We start from the raw sequence: 15,740 nt of genomic DNA on the forward strand, positions 1-15,740 counted from the left end.
TTATTGTTGTTGTTACTAATATTGCGTACAGGTAATGTAAGTGACCCGCCTTAGCCTCGTCACTACTTCGTCAAGGTTAGGCTCAGCACTTACCAGTACATGGGATCGGTTGTACTGATACTACACTTTATACTTCTTGTGCAGATTTCAGAGTTGGTCCCAGCGGCGTGCCATAGACTTGCTCAGATTTCAGCTACTCGGAGGAGACTTGAGGTATAACTGTATAGCGTCCGTAATTCTGAAGTCCCCGTCTATTTTACTTTAGCTGTGTGTTTATTTCCAGACAGCTTTATTTTATTCAGACCTTTATTTGTATTATTCTAGAAGCTCGTGCACTTGTGACACCAATTCTGGGATGGTATTTAGAAACCGTTGTTTTTATGGATTATTTCACTATATTTCAGACTTTACTTCCGTATTTGTTCTTTCATTTTTAATAAATTTAAAAATTATTTTAAAAATAGATAATATTATTCTAACGTTGGATTGCCTAGCAAGTGAAATGTTAGGCGTAATCACAGTCCGAAGGTGAGAATTTCGGGTTGTGACAACAACAATCCGTCTATGTCTTCCTCCGTAAAAGTGATATCGTCTTCCCGGAGTCTTTTACTATGAGTTATTGATACTTTCGTCTTCTTTGCTACCGAAAAGGTGACCCCATTAATCTCATTCCCCCCGAAAATCAAATTGATAGTTTGGCGTGGGGATTCTTATCCTTCTTTCGAAGGTTCCGCGTTGTATCTGTTATGACCATAATTGTTCTTAGCTCGGTCACTCACGAATTCTCTGAGGTGACCATTCTTCAATAGTGTAGCCACTTCTTTCCGGAGGTGCCGACAGTCCCCTGTTCGGTGACCGTTTATTACATGGTACTTGCACAATAAGTTGGGATCTCTCTGGCTGGAATCCGATCTCATAAGCCTCGGGAATCGTGCATCTTTAATATTTCTTATGGCTGACACCAAATCCACTATACTGACGTTGAAGTTATATTCAAATAACTTGAGGTAAGAAGGATCCTTAGACCCCGACGTCTCCTTATCCTGGAGTGATCTATTATTTCGGCCATGATCGGTTCCTCTGTCAACGATGAACTTGTTTGCTGCCCGAAAGTTTATGCCATGGCCTTCGGTCCGCTCGTAGGGCAAAAACTAGTCCCTCGAAGTCCGTCTGTTCGTGTCGTAGTCATCCTTTGATTTTTCTCTGCTCTTCTCCTGTCCTTTGGTTGTAGATGTGGAACCGACCTGGTCATCTTTGATCTTTATCTTTGACTCGTACCGGTTGTGGACATCTGTCCAAGTTGTCATTTAGAACTCAAGCAGGCTCTCCTTCAGCTTCTGGGAAGCGTCTGAGCTTCTTGGATTCAATCCTTTGGTGAATGCTTCAGGTGCCCATTCATCCGGGACAATAGGGAGCAACATTCTCTCTTTGTGGAATCGGGTAACGAACTCTCATAGTAATTCGGATTCTCCTTGTATGATCTTGAATTTGTCAGCCTTCCAGGATTGTACTTTTCTGGCACCGGCATGAGCCTTGATGAAAGAATCCATGAGCATCTCAAAGGAATATATAGAATGCTCGGGTAACAATGAATACCACGTTAGGGCTCCCCTCGTGAGAGTTTCTCCAAATTTCTTTGGCAATAAAGATTCAATTTTGTGAGGAGCTAAATCATTTCCTTTTACCGCCGTTTTGTAGGTGGTAATATGCTCCTGTGGGTCTGAAGTCCTGTCATACTTCAGCAGTTCAGGCATTTTGAGCCGCTTCAGAATTAGTTCTGGTGCCACGCTCAACTTGTACGGTAATTGAGTATACTTCTTCAAGTCCGGGCCTTTCAATATTGGTGGCACGCCCGGGAATTTGTCCATGCGGGCATTTACTTCCGTCATAAACTGTAAAAGTTCATTTTTGAATCGGTCGTTCTCGTTGTTGAGACCCAATCAACTCCCCCCAGCCCTGTCGGAGCCAACTTCGCCCCTGAGAGTGTTGTTGTCGACTCTCTGCATGGTTTGGTTTGCGGGAATATCCGGAGAAATTGGATCTAGTCTGTTTGAATGATTTGAAGACCCCGATAGTGCATGCTTCAGTTCTATCAGAACCTGATCCTGTCGTGTGAGATAGCCTAGAATGATTGCATGTTGTTCTCGCAGGATCCTCACCGCATGCACGACATGCTCCTTGTCAGCATCATGGGTAGTTGTCTTTCGAACCTGTCGAGGGTTCTGCCTGCCATGCACCGGCGTGGTGTCATTTCCCTCATTGCAAATGTCACTGATTGAATCCTCAAAATGAGGCTGATCCCCTCGAATTCCAGGGTTGTGCGTGTTGTTAACAGTGTTATCTGCCATTTATTTTAATGATTTTTCTAAGACAAAATAATCAAATTGCGTTAGTAAAAAAATGCAAGCATCAATTTAATTGCATGGCTGTCTAGGACCCACGGTGGGCGCCGAACTATTTATCCGTAAAACAGTACAGTTGTGTACGTATTTTATAGACAAGTGAACTAATTTGATCCTGAAATAATGCAATAATTGAAAAAATATATAATACTTAGCCTTAAAATGTAGATGAAATAGCAAAGATGATAGTTACGGTAGCAAAGTTTCCAAGCACAACAATGATGAGATCAAAGAGTAAGAAAATAAGATTGAATTATGCGTTGTGTAGAATACAGTATAAGTTTTGCCAGAGAATTCGTATCCCTTACAATGATAATTGAGCTCACTATTTATAGCTATGTCTAGGGAAGGAGGTCCTAGGATCACGTCCTCCTTTAATGTCAATTATGAGGGTCATTGATGAAGATGTAACAGTGAACATAAATACCAAATTCTCGTATCATATTTCACCCTATACAATTGTTTTGACAAAAAAACTGTTAAAGTCGATTTATAACAGATGGGTTGAGTTTCAAAATTGTTCAGGTTTTAAATTAGTGTTTAATGATATTTTCTTAAAATTAATTTTTGCCATGTCACTGAATTTTATCGGAAAGTACAAAATCAGAAATAAATGTTGAGTAATTTTTTAAATACAAAAAAATATTATATGACTTCGATGATAAATTACTCAAAGTTGAGTGATCATTTGAGTCATTAACTTAAAAAAATCCAGACGTTAGCTTCTCAATAGTACATCTTCTTTTCTTTTCTTAGGGTGATATGCTTCATATTCGAATAGTAAGATCTTTGTCAAAGAGTTTGAATTTTTTATCTCATTAAGGTATGGAAGACCAAGCTAACATGATTAAATAGAAGGTAGAATACAACTATCACAAAATGATATTTGATTGTAGAACACCAATAAAGAGAGTCATTTAATTTGCTCATTTATAAAATTGAAGAGGGCAGCAAGGTGAAGGGGATAAAACTTTTAGGTAATTTTCGTATGTTAAGACTTAAGTCTGCAAATGAATTAGAAATACCCAAAGTAAATCCCAAAAAAGAAAAAGAGAAAAAGAAAAAATAGAATACATAGTTTATTCACTAACTTTGAGACCAAATCTCTGTAATACATCTTTCCTCCACGGGCAACCCTTTAGACACATAACATTTGTGTCTAAAACACACTTTAGACATTTGACCACTTTTTTTTCAAAAAGGGTGCAACACACTTGCCAGTCAACACGTGACATGTGTCATAAATCAAGAAAAATAATTATTTGAAATTGTAACTACACCCAAATTGACAGTTTCTTTTTAATTTTTCATCTTCATCTTCCTCCCCGTGGCTGCCCCCAAAACCACCTCCATGGTTGCTACCATAGTCATAACCAAAATGAAAAAAAGCCAAAAAACCTCTTTCAATCCATCAACGACATTGACCATCGCAAGAAAACGGTCTCATCAGCGGAAAAACAATGGCTAGTAATGACCCCTTGACAAAAACTTTTATTCTTACTCCCCTCTTAGCATATGAGGTTTAAGATTATTTCCTTTCAAAGAAGAGATTGAATACCCTCACCGGTATAGCGGTACTTCGAATACAGTGAACTCGAAATGACAGGTTGAGTTAAAATGAAGAGTCGCAACTATTAATAAATATCTATATTAACAAAATAAACTAACATTTGTAGATCCAAAAATATCAATCAATCAGATCATTTGACATTCGAAGTCGAAGCCAAGCTGAGCGACGACGGTGTGAGGCTTTCCTTCTTCTCAACTCTTTACGAGCTTGTATACGTCCTAAACCGGGCTCATCTATTGCATGATGGATCGAAACTGAAACGTGATAGATTGAGGATCGACCCCAGGTTGCATCAAACCAAAGAACGAAGTCAGAACATATATCTCCAAGATCTTCGAGCCCGTGACTCCGGAATCGATCCCAATTCCGAACAAGCTCGAGGAAACATTATCAGACCCAATAACGAAAGGCAAAAATATCCGCAACCGATCGGATATTCGCCTCGGCACGTATCAACAAGAGACCGACTAATTAGCAAATCACGAGATTTCTTACCTTTTATAAAATTGTACCTAAAACAGGACTCCCCTACTATATAAAGTGGGTCTGATTCTTCGTAATAGACAGGGTAACATGCATCCCAAAAACATTATAATATTATTTTCTTTCTGCAAGCTATTGTTCTTCTATATTTGATATTATTTGGATCATATTCAGTTTGCAGTGAGGTCTATTTCTCAAGGCTACAATTGTTCAAGTCACACGGTTTGAATTTACTTTATTATTGTTCGCTTTACTTATAGTTCGATCTATCACTTTGTGTCAAGTTAGATCACGTATCCTTAAAACTGCGTATAAATTTGATTATTATTTGTTTTTTAGGTTAAATAGTTTGGCGCCCACCGTGGGGCTAAGAATAACAGTAGTTATTTGATACAAATCTCCATAACATATACTGCTTTACACTTGCTCTTTGAAGTGTCTTTTATTCCAGGCTAAAATACAAAAATGTCAAACTCTCAATCAGCACCTCTGCATGTTGACAACTAGTCTGATCACCAAGGTTAAAATAACAAGATAGTGCCCGGTAATGAGATATCTCATGCTGTTCCCGCTAGAATTACGATCGCAGATCCGTTTGAATCTAATTCGCATGCGGCTATCGATGCAAATTTGCCTGCCAATTCCGAGAATAACATCCATGGTGGAGCTCGGTCGACTGCATCGAATACTCAAAACAATGGAGGGGACGGGTTCATTCTACGGATGATCTTCGAAATGTTGCAGGCTCAACAGGCGGCAATAGCTCAGTTACAAAACCAAAGCCGCACACCGAGCAGGATCGAGCTCGGCCCATCTCGAGAAATCACTCATAGGGAAGAACTGGTCATGGAAAGGTCGAGTGGGAACGAGTCGGGTAATAACCCCGAGATCATAAAAATGCTCGAGGAGCTGACAAAACGAATATAATCAAGGGAAAAGAAAATGGAAGCAAATGACAAAAAGGTGGAGACCTACAATTCTAGGGTCGACCAAATCCCGAGAGCGCCACCGATACTGAAAGGCTTGGATTCCAAGAAGTTTGTACAGAAACCTTTCCCTCCGTGTGCGGCTCCGAAGTCGATCCCCAAAAACATCTGCATGCCTGAGATTCCTAAGTACAATGGAACGACTGACCCAAACGAGCAAGTCACCTCATACACATGCGCCATCAAAGGAAATGACTTAGAGGATGATGAGATCGAGTCCGTCTTACTAGAGAAATTCAGAGAAACCTTGTCAAAGGGAGCTATGATATGGTATCACAACTTACCCCTTAATTCTATTGACTTATTTGCTATGCTTGCAGACTCTTTTATGAAAGCACACGCTGGGGCTATCAAGGTCGAAACCAGTAAATCAGACCTCTTCGAAGTGAGGCAAAAGGATAATGAAATTCTTAGAGAATTTGTATCTTAATTTCAAATAGAACGAATGGACCTGCCACCGGTCGCTGATGATTGGGTTATTCAAGCTTTTACTCAGGGACTTAATATTCAAAGTTCAGTGGCTTCACAGTAGCTGAAGTAGAACTTAATAGAATATATGGCTATTACATGGGCCGACGTGCATAACCGGTATTAGTTAAAAATTAGAGTCAAAGATGATCCACTCGGGGCCCCTTCGGGGTCTGTTTATCCAGTCAGAACCTTCGACAGAGTCAAGAGAGAAATCAATCGTGAACTGAGGCTAAATAAGGATACGTATCAACCATATAATTAAGATCGTAGAAGCAGCGAGTCTGGGCAAAACCCCATGTGAAATGAAATGAGGAACGACCGAGGTTAAAGCAGCCGGGGACTTATGACCAAAAATGGCCTCGATAAGTCTAAATACGCACTAAGGCTATCAGAATACAACTTTAATGTCGATGTTTCCGCCATTGTATCGGCTATCGGGCACATCAAAGATACCAAATGGCCTTGACCCCTACAGTCCAATCCAACCAAAAAGGATCATAACCAGATATGCAAATATCACGGCACTCATGGTCACAAAACGGAGGATTGTCGACAGCAGAGATAGGAAGTAGCTTGTTTATTCAATAATGGGCACCTTCGGGAGTTCTTGAGCGACTGAGCCAAGAATCATTTCAGGAACATGGATTCTTGACGAGCTAAAAGCACAACACAAAATTATGCTCGCTAGTCGAATATAGTATAGAAAATATCGTATACACAAGGATTGGAGTTAAATAATATTATTTTAGTTTGTAGTTAGATTGCTATCCAAGATGATCAACAGTTGAGAATTATGTGAATTAAAACTAAAATTAACTAAGAATCTAGAGTTAATTGACTAATGACAATCAAATAAAAGTAACAAGGAAGATATCAATGAGAGAAAATAGGGGTTGATTGGATAGGTGCAAGATTATTGTCTGGGATTTAACTCTAGTTAATTCACTCCTAATGTTCAAGTGAGTCTCTCGAATTCACTCAATTATTAGTTCAAACGTTTGGTAGAAACTCCTCTCTCGATTAAGTCTCAACCTCACAATATGAACTAATTTCCGCTCGGTGAAGATATGCATGAATTCATAGTGGATTGGTCTTTAGGAGAACCTATTTCGATTATCCTCCTAACTAAGTCTAAACAATAATTCAACTAGCCTCTTTCGATTACTAAGGAAAATCAATGAATTCAACCAATAAGATAATGCAAGACATTACAAATTATGCCTCTTTCGATTACATAAACATTTGAATATGTATGTAATAATAAAAATACCCAAAACGATTCAATACATAAAACTAGTGTTAATATCCACACAAATTCTCAAAACACCAAATCCATCAATCCCAAAGGAAGAATTACTCCATAGATATGGAGAAATTCATCACAATTAAGTTTAAGTCAAAGGAAAAAACAAAATATCCAAACCCTTGTCTTGAGTGAGGATGAATAGTGAAATCCTTGTGCTCTTGCTTCTCCCTCTTCTCCTTAGATTCCTTAGGTCTATATTATGTTAGAAATCCTCAAAAGACCATTTTTCTATGTATATATACCAAGTAGGGTCGGCCCCCAACAAATACACCTTCTCCTACGCGAAAAAGAATATTTTTCCGGAGTTGGACGTGTGCGGCCGCGCAACTGGAAGTGTGCCTGCCCACTTTTCACACTGTTCTGCCCCATATGCGCGGCCGTACACTTTCTGCAAACTATTCACCCTATTCTGTTGCGAATTAGAAAAACTGTAAAATATGAAAGTTGTAGCCCTTTGAATTAGCTTTCCAACAATATATTGTGGAGCCAAACGGAAATCCGAGTGAAAAGTTATGTGCGTTTTACTAGACACTGCGCAATATGCCTGCTCGATTTTTCGTTTGTTGTTAACTATCATCCCTTGATCCCCGAACACGATCCCAACTTAATTTCTTGGGCTTTTACTCAGATTTCAATGCTTCAAATCACTTGAATTCATTCCATAATATCTACATAGCTCGGAATCACTCCTACAAGGCATAAAAGACACAATTAGTGCAAAATACTAGCGATTAAAGCTCAAACTCAACTAAAGTGCAATAAATTGGAATGTAATAATCGACTAAAACATGATATTATAGCCTACCATCAACACCCCACACTTAAACCATTGCTCGCCCTCGAGCCATCAAACCACACTTTATATAGACACAACCTTACTAAGCAACTCTCCTAACTCATCACACTAAGAATATTTAAAATAAACTAAGCACAATAGTGTAACATCTTCACCTCAAGATTTGACTCACAAGTACCATGCATTATTCACAACCCGCTCACTTACTCTAGCATAGAGGTCAACAATATTACCTTTCCTTCATGAATCAAGTGCCCTCACCATAGAATTTAATAATTATTAAGAACTCAAGAGAGAAAGAATTCACTCTCTCTCAGAAATAACATTCATATGCCACAAACGATGAACCATAGGCTTGCCCGTAATGTACTACTCCACTAATTGAGCTCATTCAGTCAAGTATCTAGTAGGACTTTTAACTGGTTGTAATGTAGGTTGTGAGATGGGTAGGATACATTTAGATATAAGAGTGACTACACCTCCCTAAGCACTTTAATATATACACTTTAACATTCAAAACCCCACACTTATGTCAAACCATACTCCACCTTCACATCAACATACATTAACTCCCAAATTATTTAAGCACATTAACATCAAGATTCACCACTATCAAAGAATATTTTTCACAATAATACAACATATTTTTCTTTCTTTTTAAATTCAAGTGGCGCTTACTTTTTCAAAACACTGCACCTTCCTCCTTATTTCAATAGTTCCACTCAAAAGCCAAACCAACCACCCCACACTTCATCTTTTACAAAGTTCATAACAATTTCAAGTGCTCACGAGAGGTACAAGGTTCAAATAGATTATCAATTCAAATAATTGGTTAAGGCTTGTAATGTGGTTGCCAAAGAAAATAGGATTACAGGCTCAAAGGGGTTAACTACGATACATAACAATTAGGTGGGTAATAGAATATAACTGGCTCAACAAAGAAACGGCTAAATCACTTCCAAGGCTGAACAAAACTACTATTTCGCTTTGCAAACACACGGGGCAAGTTCTAGACATCAAATGCAATACACAAAATATACAAACCTCACACACATGACACATAACTCATTCAAGATTAGATTCATCAAGACACTCTAGTCAAAGCAGTTAAGCAAAGTTAAGATCATACAATTTAAGGTACTTATACAAGAGTCAAAAACTGAGTCTAAGCGTCACAACTAAAGAACTCACTATTCTCAAGGTATAACAAAGTCAAGAGGCATTGCTTTTAATTCAAATCATAGAACAAGATTTTCCTACTTCTAAAAACAAAAATCTAACTACACTCGGTTTAAACAAAACCCTTGAAAAAGAACTGCGGTACAAAGAAAAATCAAGGGGGGATTATTACGATAACTACAAAAGAAAATCTTTTTGCATTTTTCTTTCGACTTAATTCCCTCAAGAAAACCGTCGAATGATATCCATCATCGAGAAAATTCAAAAAAATTTCAATTTTTATGGATTTGTTTTCAATATTTTTCTATCAAACTACTATTAACCAAAAGAAACTAACCAAACTAATATACATATAACATACATACAAACATATCCCCTATCTCACACTTTAAGTAATGGCATGTCCTATGACACACAATTAAAAAGCATAAGGTAAAGAAACCTTCCCTGAATTTTCTTCTTTTTCGAGAACTTATGAACTCCACCCCTAATTCTTAATTCATTCCTCGCTTTCACTCCTTGGGATTCCTTATGGAGCTCATTAAGCCCAATTCTTCTAAGGATACATGCAAGACCCTCTCTTTTCTTTCTTTCTTGTCCGCATCTTGAGCGGTGAATTGCTCGTTCATGATGATCCTTAACTTGTTTCTGCATTCTTTCACAGGATTTATCCATACATATTCATGTAAATCCCAAACAATAAAATCCACATGATCAAGGTTAGAATATGAAAACAAAGAAGAAAGGTCAAGTGAATATTCCTCTGGTATGTCCAAGACTATTTGTTTCTCATCAAGTGAATATTCCTCCGGTATGTCCAAGACTATTTGTTTCTCATTCTCTTCTACCAAATGTTGCAAATGTGGAAAGGTGGATGAGGGTTTGAACTCTTCTTCCATTGCTTCACACTCAACCACAACCTTATTTTCAATCACCTCAATTGAATCAGAGTCATCTTGAACAGTGAAAAGCTCTCTTTGTGGATATTCATCCTCTTGGGTAGGCTCATTCTCACAGGGTATCTCCTCCATATATTCACCATCACAACGCAATGAGCGTCCTGAAAGTCCACTTATTATTTGACTTTCTGGCATTGTTAGTTGTTTATGGATTCATCATCTTGTGTAAATCTCTCTATCGGCTTATTTATGAACTTATACACAAGCTCTTCCAAGCTACCATTCTCCTCTTGAGGTGGTTGTCTCACTTCACTTCTATTCCAGTTATAATAAGGGTATTCACCCCAACCAAAGTCAAGATTGTGCCCATATGAATCCTCATACCTGTATGGACTAGAAACAGAGTGAGACTGTTCAAAAGACGAATCATTGGAGGAATACATACCTACTTGACAGTCAACCCATAGATGATTTTCACCGCATTTAAAACACATAACAGACCGCTGATAATATTCAGCTGCTAACTCTTTAACCGTTTTCTAAGGCTGGTAGCACTCCATCTTCACAACATTTAGAGTTCAATATCTACAGTATCTTCTCCAACTTATTAGGAACTACAAAATAATTCTTGAAAATAAGTTAACTAATAAAGAAAATAAAATAGAAAAGGAAAAAAAACTAAAACATAATTCCTGAATTAGCACTACAAACTATTTCAAACACTATTGATTGCCAATCCACGGCAACGACGCCAAAATTTGACGAGCTAAAAATACAACACAAAATTATGCTCGCTAGTCGAATATAATATAGAAAATATTGTATCCACAAGGATTGGAGTTAAACAATATTATTGTAGTTTGTAGTTAGATTGCTATCCAATATGATCAATATGATCTAAGGAAGAATTATTCTATGGATATGGAGAAATTCATCACAATTAAGTTTAAGTCAAAGGAAAACATAAAACATCCAAACCCTTATCTTGAGTGAGGATGAATGGTGAAATCTGTGTGCTCTTGCTTCTCCCTCTTTTCCTTAGCTTCCTTAGGTTTATATTATGTCAAAAGTCCTCTAAATACCTTTTTCTAGGTATATATACCAAGTAGGGTCGGACCCAAACAAATAAACCTTCTCCTATACGAGAAAGGACACTTTTTCGGAGTTAGACATGCTCGGCCGCGCACTTGGAAGTGTGCCCGCGCACTTGGCCGTGCACTTTTCACACTGTTTTGCCCCATATGCGCGGTCAGTGCATGGCTGCGCACTTGCCATCCACGTTTCACCCTATTATGTTGGGAATTTGAAACCACTTAAAACACGAAAGTTGTAACCCTTTGAATTAGATTTCCAACAATATATTGTGGAGCTCAAACGGAGTTGCGAGCGAAATGTTATGTACATTTTACTAGACACTGCACAATATATTCTTTGTTTCGTTCCACTATCATCCGTTTATCCCCGAACACGATCCCGACTTAATTCCTTGGGCTTTTAATCATACTTCAAAGATCCAAATCACTTGAATTCATTCCATAACATCTACATAGCTCGAAATCACTCCTACAAGGCATAAAACACACAATTAGTACAAAATACTAGCGATTAAAGCTCAAACTCAACTAAAGTGCAGTAAATTGGAATGTAATAATCGACTAAAACATGAGATTATAGCTACCATCAATTCTAACAAACAGGCAGAAGAAGAAGAACCTCAACACATCATTAACATGATCATTGAAGGAGTTGATATCCCACAGGGGCCGATGTTGAAACGCAACGAAATCGGGACTACATACCGGAAGGAACTTTATCTTTCAACAATGAAGGTGCGGAAGGGATCGTGCAACCCCACAATGATGCACTGGTAATATATGTACTCGTAAATAAAATTCGGGTTAAACGTGTGTTAATTGATCCATAGTTCAGCCAACATCATTTGATCAAGGGTCGTGGAACAGCTCAGTTTGCAAGACCAAGTCGTGCCTGCAGTTCGAGTTCTATGTGAGACCACTAAAGGCGAAATAACATTACCAGTAAAACACCGCCGGGACAATCCAGAAAACCAAATTTTATGTGATCAAAGGGGACATGAGATATAACGCTCTATTGGGAAGGCCATGGATCCACAACATGAGGGTGGTGCCTTCAACGCTGCACCAAGCATTGAAATTCCCAACACTCGACCAAGTTAAAATAGTCTACAGGGAACAGCCGGCTGCAAAAGAAATGTTTGCAGTTGAATAGGTGACACCAGCATCTACAGTTTCAACATCGAAGGGCCCAAACCAGGTGGTCAAAATGGGGCAAAATAGCAATCACTGATACCATCTTCGGAAGATTCAGACAAATAAGGGGAAGTCGAGGGTGATGATTATGGGATTCCTAGATCTTTTATAGCCCCCGATGATTTCGATGCCACTAAATTGACGGTCGAGAAACTGGAACAAGTCATATTGCAAGAAAACTTGCCCGATCGAAAGGTATACCTGGGCACGGGGCTAAACTCTGAGCTCAGGGTAAAGCTCATTCAATTTCTTATAACTAACGAAGACTGTTTCGCTTGGTACCACATCGATATGATAGGTATCCCACCGGAGATAACCACTCACAAGATGAGCTTGGACACGAAGTTTCATCCGGTTAAACAAAAGAGGAGACCCCAGTCCGAAATCAATCATGCTTTCATAAGAGATGAGGTATCTAAACTTCTTAAAATAGGGTATATTCGGGAGGTCAAATACTCGGATTGGTTAGCAAACGTAGTGGTAGTCCCTAAAAAGGGAATAAATTAAGAATATGTATAGACTATAAAGATTTGAATAAAGCATGCCCCAAAGACTCTTTTCCTTTGCCCAACATCACCGTATGATCGATGCCACGGCCGGCCATGAGACCCTCAATTTTCTCGATGCCTATTCTGGGTACAACCAAATACGGATGGACCCGGGTGATCAGGAAAAAAACTTCCTTCATCACTAAGTATGGAATATACTGTTATAATGTAATTCCGTTTGGATTAAAAAATGCTAGTGCTACATACCAACGCTTAGTAAATCGGATGTTCAAGAAACAAATAGGAAAATCAATGGAAGTTTACATTGACAACATGTTAGTTAAGTCCCTGTGAGTAGAGGACAATTTAAGACATTTGCAGGAAACATTCAGTATACTAAAGAAACACAACATAAAGCTGAACCTAGAAAAATGTGCATTTGGAGTAGGGTCGGGTAAGTTCCTCGGATTTATGGTATCCAATCGGGGAATCGAGATCAATCTTTACAAGATCAAAGCCATCGAAGATATCATGGTCGTGGACAACGTAAAGGTTGTACAAAGGTTAATTGGGCGAATAGCCACCCTGGGGCGATTTATTTCGAGGTCATTTGACAAAAGCCATCAATTATGTGCACTGTTGAAGAAGAAGAACTACTTTTCGTGGACCTCGGAATGCCAGCAAGCTTTGTAGGAACTCAAAAGGTATTTATCGAGCCCGCCCCTGCTTCACACACCGAAGGCGGATAAACCACTGTACTTGTACTTGGCGGTCGCGGAGATAGCGATAAGTGGAGTCCTAGTTCGAGAAGAGCAAGGTACGTAATTTCCAATTTACTATATTAGTTTAGGCGAGTCCGAAACTAGGTACCCTCACCTGGAAAATTTGCGCTCGCTTTGTTAATCGCCTCTAGGAAGATAAAACCGTACTTCCAATGCCATCCCATATGTGTCGTAACTACTTACCCATTGAGTAACGTTATGCAAAAGCCTGAACTCTCGGGCCGACTCGCCAAATGGGCCATATAAATAAGTGGATATGATATTGAGTATCGACCTCAGACCGAGATTAAGTTCAAATTTTGGCAGACTTTGTGGCCGACTTTACATTGGCCCTAATACTCGAGGTCGAAAGAGAGTTGTTGATTAACTCAGGAACTTCATTGGGAATATGGACCCTCTTCTCGGACGCGCCTCAAACGCAAAAGGATTCGAACTTGGCATCGTATTAAAGCCACCAACATGTAATATAATTAGACAATTTATTAAGACTGTGAAATTGACTAACAACGAGGCCGAATATGAGGCCATGATTGCAGGCCTTGAACTAGCCAAGAGCATGGGGGTAGAAGTGATCAAAGCCAAGTGCGACTCCCTCCTTGTGGTAAACCAAGTCAATGGAACATTCGAGGTCAGAGAGGAACAAATGCAAAGATACTTGGACAAATTACAGGTGACATTACATCAGATCAAAGAATGGACTTTACAACATGTACCTCAGGATCAAAACAGCGAGGCCGATGCCCTCGCTAACTTGGGGTCATCGATCGAAGACGACCAGTTCAACTTGGGAGAAGTCGTATAACTTATGAGATCAGTTGTGGAAGAAGGCTACACCGAGATCAACTCGACGAGCCTAACTTGGGACTGGAGGAATAAGTACGTAGAACATCTCAGATCTGGTAAACTGCCCTCGAATCCAAAAGAGTCGAGGGCCCTGCGTATAAAGGCGGCCCGATTTAGCATGTCCGAAGACGGAACCTTTTTAAGAAGAACATTTGATGGAACACTTGCAATATGTCTAGGGCCGGGCGATACAGAGTATGTTTTGAGGGAAATCAACGAAGGTACCTGTGGAAATCATTCGGGTGCCAAATCGCTGGTTCGAAAAATAGGTTATTATTGGATCGACATGGAAAAAGACGCAAAGTAGTTCGTTCAAAAATGTGATGAATGCCAAAGCCACACTCCGATGATCCATCAACCTGGGGAGCTTCTCCACTCGATTTTATCACCATGGCCGTTCATGAAGTGGGGAATGGACATTGTTGGGCCTCTTCCATGGGCACCCGGTAAGGCTCAATTTATATTATTTATAACTATATACTTTTCTATGTGGGTTGAAGAACAAGCGTACGAGAAGGTAAGGGAGAAGGAAGTCATTGACTTCATTTGGGACCACATCATATGTTGGTTCGGAATGTCATCCGAAATCGTATGTGACAATGGGAAACAATTTATCGGCAACAAAGTGAAAAAGTTTCTCGATGATCATAAGATCAAATGGATCTTGTCGACACCTTATCACTCTAGTGGGAACATACAAGCCGAATCGACCAATAAAACCATACTCCAAAACCTCAAAAAGAGGTTAACCGACGCCAAAGGAAAGTGGAGGGAAATCCTACCCGAAATCCTATGGGCATACCGTACGACCTCAAATTCTAGTACCGGGGCCACCCCCATTCTCTTTGGTTTACGACGCCGAAGCTCTAATACCGGTCGAAGTCGGAGAGCCAAGTATCAGATTCCGATATACAACAAAGGAATCAAATGGCGAGGTAATGAATACGAGCTTAGAACTGTTGGATGAAAGGCACGAAATCGCTCTTGTCCGGTTGGCCGCCCAAAAGCAATGGATCGAGAGATATTACAATAGAAGGGCCAACCGTTGATACTTCAATGTTGGGGACTTAGTGCTAAGAAAAGTCGCACTGAGCACATGAAACCCGAGCTAGGGAAAGTTGGGACCGAACTGGGAAGGACCGTATCATATCATCGAAATCACCGAAAAAGAATCCTAGAATCTCGAAACGATGAACGGTGAACAACTACCAAGCAATTGGAATATAACTCACCTAAAATGATATTAC

Source organism: Nicotiana tabacum, chromosome 12 (assembly GCF_000715075.1).
Source record: "Nicotiana tabacum cultivar K326 chromosome 12, ASM71507v2, whole genome shotgun sequence".
In the NCBI taxonomy this organism is placed as follows: domain Eukaryota; kingdom Viridiplantae; phylum Streptophyta; class Magnoliopsida; order Solanales; family Solanaceae; genus Nicotiana; species Nicotiana tabacum.